Below are 12007 nucleotides of genomic sequence, written 5' to 3' on the forward strand. Positions count from 1 at the left end.
CACTAATACCAGAAGAATTTTCGGTGAAACTAGCTACAAATAAGAAGTTAACAAGTATATCCTAGCTCTACCACATAAAAGAAACAAAGTGTGAAAAGCAAACGTTCACCTAAAATTCTAACTTTGGTTATGAAGGGAATTGACATTTTATCCATGATTGTTGCTGGGTAATCTGCAGCCAGGGTAGACAATGAAGGAATACTTACAGTGGTGATCTTATAAAATGAACCATTGATAAATCACCTTCACTTACTCCAAATAAAGGTTGTGCATATGCATGGCAGAAGCATTGCACCAATAGTTAGTTCTCTGTGGCACACATCAGAATTGCTGACTAAACTTTGGCAAGACCTACCTGCCTGGAGCTCCACCTTTGGAGGTAGGGAGTGAGGTCCAAGCACTCATATGTTTAGAAAGATGCAGGTACCAGCTACTCAGGAGGCTGAGGCAGGAGAATCACTTGAACCTGGGAGGCGGAGGTTGCAGTGAGCCAAGATTGTGCCACTGCACTCCAGCCTGGTGACAGAGCAATACTCCATCTCAAAAAAAAAAAAAAAAGAGAGAGAGAGAGAGAAAGATGCAGATATTTCTGATGCCCCTCAGAGATAGAGAGCTGCTGCCTTACACTTTATAACCATTTACTTAGTCTTGCTATGGATCATGCTCTAGCCCTGGTCATCCGCCATCTCTTTATCTTCAGGAACAACTTCAGAGATGACATCATGCTACCTTGAATTGAGAGAACCACAGAGAATGAGGGGTCTCATTCAGGGATTTTATAAGTCTGAATGCACTTAGCCCTTATTGGTAGTTTAATCAAAAGACCTGAGTGAGGCGCAGTGGTGCATGCTCTGTAATCCCATCTGCTTTGCAGGCAGGAACATGAGAATAGCTTGAGTATAGGAGTTTGAGACCAGCCTGGGAAAAATAGTGAGAACTTGTCTTTAAACATCCTGGAGTTTCTGAAGAGCCCTGCTATTTCTGTTCCAGCCCACTGTGAATCTGCCATTTGTGAGTTTAAGCAGAAAAAGGGTCTGCTTTCCTATACTTTTTCTCTTCTTTTTTTTTCTATGAAGTTTAACCAAAGTAGGTATTCTCAAATAGTCACAGTTTTATGTTAAAACACAAGCTTGTTACATGGTTTGCTACTGATTAAAATTTTGTGGAAATTTTACCAATTGGTAAGGAAAAAGACCAGTAATAGCTTTTTGTAGATTAGTTTTAGGGTTTGTGAAAATAGTCCCATGATAGAAACAGGACTAAAGTTAAATTTCTAATGAAAATAGAATAATTTGCCTTTTTGCTATTTCTATTTTATACTTACACCATCCCGGATGAAGGGTTTGTAACTGCTGAAGAAAAAATACTTAGAAATGTACAGTTGTATAGTCAGAGCTGAATCTATACTTTAAAAAATGGAAATGTTAAATAAAGTTAAGTAAACGTATGTGTTACAGTTCCCAACTTATTCTTACTAAAGCCATCGGCCAACTCTCAAATAGAGGGAGGTTGCAAAGCCTGACATGTAGCAGGTTTCAGTATCCATCCACCAAGTGAATGAAAGGTTGGAATGTCAAATCCTATGGATGAGAGTCATTTTTCTGTTCCTTAGCTTTCTGAAGTTTACAAGTTGAAGCAAGGGGCCAGGCGCAGTGGCTCACATCTGTAATCCCAGCACTTTGGGAGGCTGACGCAGGCAGATCACTTGAGGTGAGGAGTTCAAGACCAGCCTCACCAACATAGTAAAATCCTCTCTCTACCAAAAAATGAAAAAAAAAAAAATAGCCAGGTGTGGTGGCAGGGGCCTATAGTGCTAGCTACTCAGGAGGCTGAGGCTGGAGTATTGCTTGAACCCGAGAGGCAGAGGTTGCAGTGAGGTTCGATTGTGCCACTGCACTCTAACCTGGGTGATAGTCAGACCTTGTCTCAAAAAAACAAGAAAGAGGAAAAGAAGAGTTGAAGGAACCCTGAAAAATTAGAACAATGAACTTCACAGGGAAATAAATATTAATGACTGATGTGACTTTCTTTGAGGAAGAAGAAAATATGCCATGGTTTATTACCTACCAAACCATTTCCATATTTGCTTTTGTACTGTGAATTTAGAGGAAATGTGTGATGCTGGTGTTTTGTTTCACTTGTTTGTTTGATCCTGGGGGTTTTGTGTATTGTACACTTTATCCTTACATTGTATAATTTGAATGCAACAAACAAACCTGCAGTGAAAGTCCTTCTTTGGCATCTTCATTCAGATGAATGGAGAGCATTTGTGGTAGTGTTTACCTATGTGAACAGCAGAAATTTTAGAGAGAAGTGGGTTCTCTTTGGTGATGAAGGTGTAGAGATTGAGCCATGGGGATAATTTAGGTTAAAGAATGAAGAATGCTTTTTTTTTTTTTCCATCTGGAGGGTCTAACCACAGAGTAGAAGGAAGCATCCCCCAGGTCAGCATGCAGGGTGGTGAGAGGGCTTTTATCTTCCTTACCCCAGCCTCTTTTTTCACTGTTCTGGAAGTCCAGAAGTTACTATAGTATTAAATAGGCTCCTTTAACATTTATTTCTGGGTGCCACAGGAAGTCCATTCCTCTGCTCTTCTCATGATTTTTACCAAAGGCCTCGATATAAAAATTTCACCATGGCATCACCTCAGCTGTGAGGATGTATAAACAGTGTCTACCTCTGATATCTGAACTTAGTTTACCAGTGGTGCTGTTTGAACTTCATAGTGCCAATACTTACTGAGCACTTACTGTGTGCTGGGCATGTGCTACTGAGTGCCTTATATCATAAGGAAACTGAGCAAAATCAGAGGATTGGTGTAAATGGTGAAACTGGGCTTGAATCTAAGCTTTGTCTTGGGAGCCAGTATCCTTAACTTCTCCTTGTGTAAAATATTACTTTCCAAAGAGTGAAGTTTTACCCAAATCATAAAATTTTCATTTACCCTAAGTGTGTGCAAATAAAGCTTTAAACAGAAAAAAAAAAAAATTAAAGGAACATCAGCCCACTGAGAGGAGGAAAAATCAATACAAGAACTCTGGCAATTCAAGCAGCCAGACTCTCTTGTTACCTCCAAATAACTGCACTAGCTCCCTAGAAATGGCTTTTAACCAGGCTAAAATAGCTGAAATGACAGACATGGAATTCAAAATCTGAATGGCAATGAAGATCATCCAGATTCAGGAGAAAGTTGAAACCTAATTCAAAGAATCTAAGGCATACAGTAAAAGGATACAGGAGTGAAAGACAAAATAGCCCTTTAAGAAAGAACCAAGCTGATCTTATGCAGATGAAAAACTCCCTCCAGAATTTTCATAATACAATTAGAAGGATTAAAAGCAGAATAGACGAAGCTAAGGAAAGAATTTCAGAGCTTGAAGACCATTTTGAATCAATTCAGTCAGTCAAAAACAAACAAAAAGAATAAAAAAGAATGAACAAAAACTTTGAGAAAGATGGGATTATGTAAAGAAACAAAACCTACAACTCATTGGTATACCTGAAAGAGAGAGAGAGAGAGCAAGCAACTTGGAAAACATATTTGAGGATATTGTTAATAAAAATTTCCCGACCTCACTAGAAAGGTTGACATTCGAATTCAGAGAATTCAGAGAACCTCTGCAAGATATTGTATAAGACAACCATCCCCAAGACACATAGTTATCAGGTTGTCCAAGATCAAAATCAAAGAAAAAAATATTAAAGACTGCTAGACTGAAGGGGAAGGTCACCCAAAATGGGAACACCATCAGGCTAACAACAGACCTTTCAGAAGAAACCCTACAAGCCAAAAGAAATTGAGGACCTATATTCAGCATCCTTAAAGAAAAGAAATTTCAACCAAGAATGTTATATCCAGCCAAACTAAACTTCATAAACAAAGAAGAAATAAAATTCCTTTTAGACAAGTAAATGTTAAGGGAATTTATTACCATCTGAACTGCCTTACAGGAGGTCCTTAAAGGAATGCTAAACATGGAAACAAAAGACTGTTATCAGCAACCACAAAAACACACTTAAGTACACAGACCATTAACATTGTAAAGCAACTACACAATCAAGTCTATATAACAACCAGCTAAAAACATGAAAACAAGGGAGGTTCCAAGATGACCGAATAGGAACAGCTCCAGTCTGCAGCTCCTAGCGTGAGCAACACAGAAGACGAGTGATTTCTGCATTTCCAACTGAGATACCAGGTTCATCTCGCTGGGGCTTGTCAGACAGTGGGTGCAGGCCACAGAGCAGGGCGGGCATCACCTCACCCAGGAAGTGCAACAGGTCGGGGAATTCCCTTTCCTAGAAAAGAGAAGCCATGACAGACAGTACCTGGAAAATCGAGACACTCCCACCCAAACGTTGCTCTTTTCCAATGCTCTTAGCAAACGGCACACCAAGAGATTATATCTTGTGCCTGGCTTGGAGGGTCCCATGCCCACAGAGCCTCACTTGCTGCTAGCACAGCAGTCTGAAATGGAACTGCAAGGTGGGAGTGAGGCTGGGGGAGGGGCGTCCGCAATTGATGAGGCTTGAGTAGGTAAACAAAGTGGCCAGGAAGCTCGAACTGGGTAGAACCCACCACAGCTCAAGGAGGCCTGCCTGCCTCTGTAGACTCCACCTCTGGGGGCAGGGCATACCTGAATAAAAGGCAGCAGAAATTTCTGCAGACTTAAATGTCCCTGTCTGACAGCTTTGAAGACAGTAGTGCTTCTCCCAGCATGGAGTTTGAGATCTGAGAACAGACACACTGCCTCCTCAAGTGGGTCCCTGACCCCCAAGTAGCCTAATGGTGAGACACCTCCCAGTAGGGGCTGACTGACACCTTATACAGTCGGGTGCCCCTCTGAGACGAGCTTCCAGAAGAAGGATCATATAGCAACATTTGCCATTCTGCAATATTCTCTCTTCTGCAGGCTCTGCTGGTGATACCCAGGCAAACAGGGTCTGGAGTGGTCCTCCAGCAAACTCCAACAGACCTGTAGCTGAGGGTCCTGACTATCAGAAGGAAAATTAACAAACAGAAAGGACATCCACACCAAAACCCCATCTGTACGTCACCATCATCAAAGACCAAAGGTAGATAAAACCAAAAAGATGGGGAGAAACCAGAGTAGAAAAGCTGAAAATTCTAAAAATCAGAGTGCCTCTTCTCCTCCAAAGGAATGCAGCTCCTCACCAGCAACAGAATAAGCTGGACAGAGAATGACTTTGATGAGTTGAGAGAAGTAGGCTTCAGATGATTGGTAATAACAAACTTCTCTGAGCTAAAGGAGGACGTTCGAACCCATCACAAAGAAGCTAAAAACCTTGAAAAAAGATTAGACGAATGTCTAACTAGAATAAACAGTGTAGAGGAGTCCTTAAATGACCTGATGGAGCTGAAAACCATGCTACAAGAGCTACATGATGCATGCACAAGCTTCAGTAGCTGATTTGATCAAGTGAAAGAAAGGGTATCAGTGATTAAAGATCAAATGAATGAAATGAAGCAAGAAGAGAAGTTTAGGAAAAAAAGAGTAGAAAGAAATGAACAAAGCCTCCAAGAATTATGGGACTATGTGAAAAGACCAAATCTATGTCTGATTGGTATACCTGAAAGTCACCGGGAGAATGGAACCAAGTTGGAAAACTCTCTCCAGGATATTATCCAGGAGAACTTCCCCAGCCTAGCAAGGCAGGTCAACATTCAAATTCAGGAAATACAGAGAACACCACAAAGATACTCCTCGAGAGGAGCAACTCCAAGACACATAACTGTCAGATTCACCAAAGTTGAAATCAAGGGAAAAATGTTAAGGGCAGCCAGAGAGAAAGGTCGGGTTACCCACAAAGGGAAGCCCATCAGACTAACAGTGGATCTCTCAGCAGAAACTGTACAAGCCAGAAGACAGTGGGGGCCAATATTCAACATTCTTAAAGAAAAGAATTTTCAACCCAGAATTTCATATCCAGCCAAACTAAGCTTCATCAGTGCAGGACAAATAAAATCCTTTACAGACAAACAAATGCTGAGAGATTTTGTCACTATCAGGCCTGCCTTACAAGAGCTCCTGAAGGAAGCACTAAACATGGAAAGGAACAACCGGTACTAGTCACTGCAAAAACATGCCAAATTGTAAAGACCTTCAATGCTTGGAAGAAACGGCATCAACTATCAAGCAAAATAACTAACTAACACCATAATGACAGGATCAAATTCATACATAACAATATTAGCCTTAAATGTAAATGGACTAAATGGTCCAATTAAAAGACACAGACTGGCGAACTGGATAAAGAGTCAAGACCCATCAGTGTGCTGTATTCAGGAGACCCATCTCACATGCAGAGACACACATAGGTTCAAAATAAAGGGATGGAGGAAGATCTACCAAGCAAATGGAAAACAAAAAAAAAGCAGGGGTTGCAATCCTAGTCTCTCATAAAACAGACTTTAAACCAACAAAGATCAAAAGAGACAAAGAAGGCCATTACATAATGGTCAAGGGATCAATTCAACAGGAAGAGCTAACTCTCCTAAATATATATGCACCCAATACAGGAGCACCCAGATTCATAAAACAAGTCCTTAGAGACCTACAAAGAGACTTAGACTACCACACAATAATAATGGGAGACTTTATCACCCCACTGTCAATATTAGACAGATCAAGGAGACAGAAAGTTAACAAGAATATCCAGGAACTGAACTCAGCTCTGCACCAAGCAAACTTAATAGACATCTACAGAACTATCCACCCCAAATCAACAGAATATACATTTTTCTCAGCACCACATCACACTTATTCCAAAATTGACCACATAGTTGGAAGTAAAACACTCCTCAGCAAATGTAAAAGAACAGAAATTATAACAAACTGTCTCTCAGACCACAGTGCAATCAAACTAGAACTCAGGATTAAGAAACTCTCTTGAAACTGCTCCACTACATGGAAACTGAACAACCTGCTCCTGAATGACTACTGGGTACATAACAAAATGAAGGCAGAAATAAAGATGTTCTTTGAAACCAATGAGAACAAAGAAACAACATACCAGAATCTCTGGGACACATTTAAAGCAGTGTGTAGAGGGAAATTTATAGCACTAAATGCCCACAAGAGAAAGCAGGAAAGATCTAAAATTGACACCCTAACATCACAATTAAAAGAACTAGAGAAGCAAGAGCAAACACATTCAAAAGCTAGCAGAAGGCAAGAAATAACTAAGATCAGAGCAGAACTGAAGGAGATAGAAACACGAAAAACCCTTCAAAAATCAATGAATCCAGGATCTTATTTTTTGAAAAGACCAACAAAATGTATAGACCATGAGCAAGACTAATAAAGAAGAAAAGACAGAAGAATCAAATAGATGCAATAAAAAATGATAAAGGGGATATCACCACCGATCCTACAGAAATGCAAACTACTACAAGAGAATACTATAAACACCTCTACGCAAATCAACTAGAAAATCTAGAAGAAATAGCTAAATTCCTGGACACATACACCCTCCCAAGACTAAACCAGGAATAAGTTGAATCCCTGAGTAGACCAATAACAGGTTCTGAAATTGAGGCAATAATTAATAGCCTACTAACCAAAACAAGTCCAGGACCAGATGGATTCACAGCTGAATTCTACCAGAGGTACAAAGAGGAGCTGGTACCATTCCTTGTGAAACTATTCCAATCAATAGAAAAAGAGGGAATCCTCCCTAACTCATTTTATGAGGCCAACATCATCCTGATACCAAAACCTGGCAGACACACACACACACACACACACAAACAAAAACAAAAACAAAAACAAAACAAAGAAAACAGAATTTTAGACCAATATCCCTGATGAACATCAATGCAAAAATCCTCAAAAAAATACTGGCAAACCAAATCCAGCAGCATGTCAAAAAGCTGCTATAAAGACACATGCACAGGTATGTTTATTGTGGCACTATTCACAATAGCAAAGACTTGGAACCAACCCAAATGTACATCAATGATAGACTGGATTAAGAAAATGTGGCACATATACACCATGGAATACTATGCAGCCATAAGGAAGGATGAGTTCATGTCCTTTGTAGGGACATGGATGCAGCTGGAAACCATTATTCTGAGCAAACTATCACAAGGACAGAAACCAAACACCTCAAGTTCTCACTCATAGGTGGGAATTGAACAATGAGAACACTTGGACACAGGGTGGGGAACATCACACACTGGGGCCTGTGGTGGGGTAGCAGGAGGGACGGGGAATAGCATTGGAAGATATACCTAATGTAAATGATGAGTTAACAGGTACAGCACACCTACATGGCACATGTATACATATGTAACAAACCTGCACATTGTGCACATGTACCCTAGAACTTAAAGTATAATAAAAATAAAAAATAAAAAAAAACATGAAAACATGATTACAGGATCAAATCTATACACGCTAGTACTAATCTTGAATGTAAACATGCTAAATGACCCACTTAAAAGGCACAGGGTAGCAAATTGGACAAAGAAACAAGACCTAACTGTATACTGTCTTGAAGAAACCTGTCTCGCATTCAGTGACACCCATAGGCTCAAAGTAAAGGGATAGAGAAAATCTACCAAGCAAATAGAAAACTAAAAAGAGCTGGGATTGCTATTTTATTTCACACAAAACAGACTTTAAACCAATAATGATCAAAAAGATCAAAGAAGGGCATTTCATAACGGGAAAGGGTTCAATTCAAAAAGAAGACTTAACTATCCTAATATATATGCACCCAACACTGGAGCACCCAGATTCATAAAACAAGTTATTAGAGACCTACAAAGAGACTTAGATAACCACACAAGAATGGAGGGAGACTTCAACACCCCACTGACAGTATTAGACAGATAATTGAGACAGAAACCTAACAATGACATTTGATACCTAAACTCAATATTTGACCAAATCCACCTAACAGACATCTACAGAGCACACTACCCAACAACAGCAGAAGATACATTCTTCTCATCTGCATATGGCACTTACTCTAAAATTGACCATATGCTTAGTCATAAAGCAATCCTCAACAAATTTTTAAAAAATCAAAATCATGCCAATCACACCCTTGGACCACAGCCCAAAAAAATAGAAATTAATATAAGAAGATCTCTCAAAACCATACAATTGTATGGAAATTTAACAACCTGCTCCTGAATGACTTTTGGGTAAACAATGAAATTAAGGTAGAAATGAAGAAATTTCTTGAAACTAGTGAAAAGAAAGATACAACATACCAGAATCTCTAGGATACAACTAAAGTAGCATTCAGATAAAAGTTTATGTGCTAAGCACCCATATCAAAAAGCTAGAAAGATCTCAAATTAACAACCTAACATCACACCTAGAGGAATTAGAAACAGAAGAAACCAACCTCAAAATTAACCGAAGTAAAGAAATAACCAACACCACGGCTGAACTTAATGAAACTGAGACCACAAAAAAAAATACAAAGATCAATAAAACCAAAATTTGTTTTTTGAAAGAATAAATAAGATTGATAGACCTCTATCTAAACTAATACAGGAAAAGAGAAGATTCAAAAAAATGCAATCAGAAATGACAAAAGGGACACTATCACCAATCCCACAGAAATTTTTTAAATCTTCATAAACTATTGTAAGCACCTCTGAGCACACAAACTAGAAAATCTGTAAGAAGCTAATAAATTCCTTGAAACATACAACCTCACAAGATTGAACCAGGAAAAGAAATGGGAACCCTGAACAGATTAATAATGAATTCTGACATTAAATGAGTAATAAAAAGCTTACCAGCCAAAAAAAGTTCAGGACCAGGCAGATGCACAGCTGAATTCTAGCAGATGTACAAAAAAGAGCTGATACCAATCCTACTGAAACTATTCCAAAAAATTGAGGCAGAGGGACTCATGCTTAACTCATTCTATGAGGCCAGCATCATTCTGATACCAAAACCTGGCAAAGACACAACAAAATAGAAAACTTTAGGTAAATATCCTTAATGAACATACATGCTAAAATCCTCAAAAAAATACTAGCAAATCAAATCCAGCAACATATCAAAACACACCATGATCAAGTAAGCTTTAGCCCCGGAAAGCAAGGTTAGTTCAACATATGCAAATCAACACATGTGATTCATCTCATAAACAGAACTAAAGACAAAAACCACATGATTATCTCAACAGACACAGAAAGGCTTTCAATAAAATTCAACATCCCTTCATGGTAAAAACCCTCAAAAATTAGGCTACAAAGGAATATACTTCAAAATACTAGGAGTCATCTATGAAAACCCAAACCAATGTCATATTGAGCAGGCAAAAGGTGGGAGCCGTCCCCTTGAAAACCAGAACAAGACAAGGATACCTACTCTCACCACTCCCATTCAACATAGTCCTGGAAGTTCTAGCCAGAACAATCAGGCAAGAGAAAGAAATAAAAAACATCAAAATAGGAAGAGAGGAATTCAAATTATCTCTTCACATACGACATGATTCTATACTTAGGAAACCCCATGGTGTCTGTCCAAAAGCTTCTAGATCTGATAAACAACTTCAACAAACTTGTGGGATATAAAATCAATGTACAAAAATCAGTAGCATTTCTACATACCAATAATGTTCAAGCTTAGAGCAAAATAAAGAACACAACTCTATTCATATTAGCCACAAAAGGAAAAAAAACTACCTAGAAACACAGCTAACCAGGGAGACGAAAGATCTTTACAACAAAAGATCTTTACAACAAGAATTACAAAACACTGCTGAAAGAAATCAGAGATAACACAAACAAATGGAAAAACATTCTATGCTCATGGATAAAAGAATCAATATTGTTAATATGGTCATAATGCCCAAAGCAACTTATAGATCCAATGCTATTCCTATAACACTAACCAATGCTATTTTTCACAGCATTAGAAAAAACTACTCTAAAATATATACAGAACCTAAAAAGAGTTCAAATACTCAAAACAATCTTTAGGGGGAAAAAAGCCAGAGGCATGACACTACCCAGCTTCAAACTATACTACAAGGCTATAGTAACCAAAGCATCATGGTACTGGTACAAAAACAGACACATAGACCAATGGAATAGATCAGAGAGCCCTGAAATAAAGCTTCACAACTACAATCATCTGATCATCAACAAAGTCGACAAAAACAAGCAATGAGGAAAGGATTCCCTATTCAATACATGATCCTGGAATAACATATGCAGAAGATTAAAATTGGACCCCTTTATTTCACTATGTACAAAAAACAACTCAAGATGGATTAAAGACTCAAATGTAAAACCTAAAACTATAAAAACCCTTGAAGAAAACATAGGAAATACCATTCTGGACATAAGAACTGGCAAAGATTTCATAACAAATACACCAAAAGTGATTGCAACAAAAACAAAAACTGACAAGTGAGGAAACTATCATTATGGTTTCTCTTCAGAACAAATAAATCTTTTGCCTTTTATTAAAGATTTCCACAAAGAGGAACAGATGTGAGTTAGTAAGCAAATTTCTTGAAGTCCTGCTTTGAGCAGGGCCAAGTAAATTTAAAAAAAAAAAAAAAAAACTATTAACAGAGTAAACAAACAACATAAAGAATGGGGAAAATATTTGCAAACTGTGCATCTGATAAGGGTCTAATATCTAGAATCTGTAAGTAACTTAAACAAATCAACAAACAACCCCAATAAAAAGTGAGCAAAGGACATGAACACAAACACACACTTCTCAAAAGAAGACATAAGCACAGCCAACAAGACATATAAAATATGCTCAACATCAGTAATAATTAGAGAAATGCAAATCAAAACCACAATTACATAGCTTCTCACACCAGTCAGAATGGCTATCACTAAAAAGTCAAAAAGCAACAGATGCTGGCAAGATTGCAAAGAAAATTATCTGTGCACAAAATCCCCATGACATGCAACTTATTCATGTAACAAAACTGCACATGTACCCACTAAACCTAAAAGTTAGACATAAATAAATAAAATAAAACTCAT

General features: G+C 38.3%; 1 non-coding gene across 1 annotated transcript; it reads left to right on the forward strand.

The window, feature by feature from the left end:
- Window positions 1–11422: 11422 nt before the first annotated feature.
- On the forward strand, window positions 11423–11540 carry LOC117076926. Its single transcript, XR_004434540.1, has one exon. It is a non-coding gene; the product is annotated as a U5 spliceosomal RNA (small nuclear RNA).
- The last annotated feature ends 467 nt before the right edge of the window (window positions 11541–12007 follow it).

This window comes from Trachypithecus francoisi, unplaced genomic scaffold, assembly GCF_009764315.1.
Source record: "Trachypithecus francoisi isolate TF-2019V2 unplaced genomic scaffold, Tfra_2.0 Lachesis_group5, whole genome shotgun sequence".
NCBI lineage: Eukaryota > Metazoa > Chordata > Mammalia > Primates > Cercopithecidae > Trachypithecus > Trachypithecus francoisi.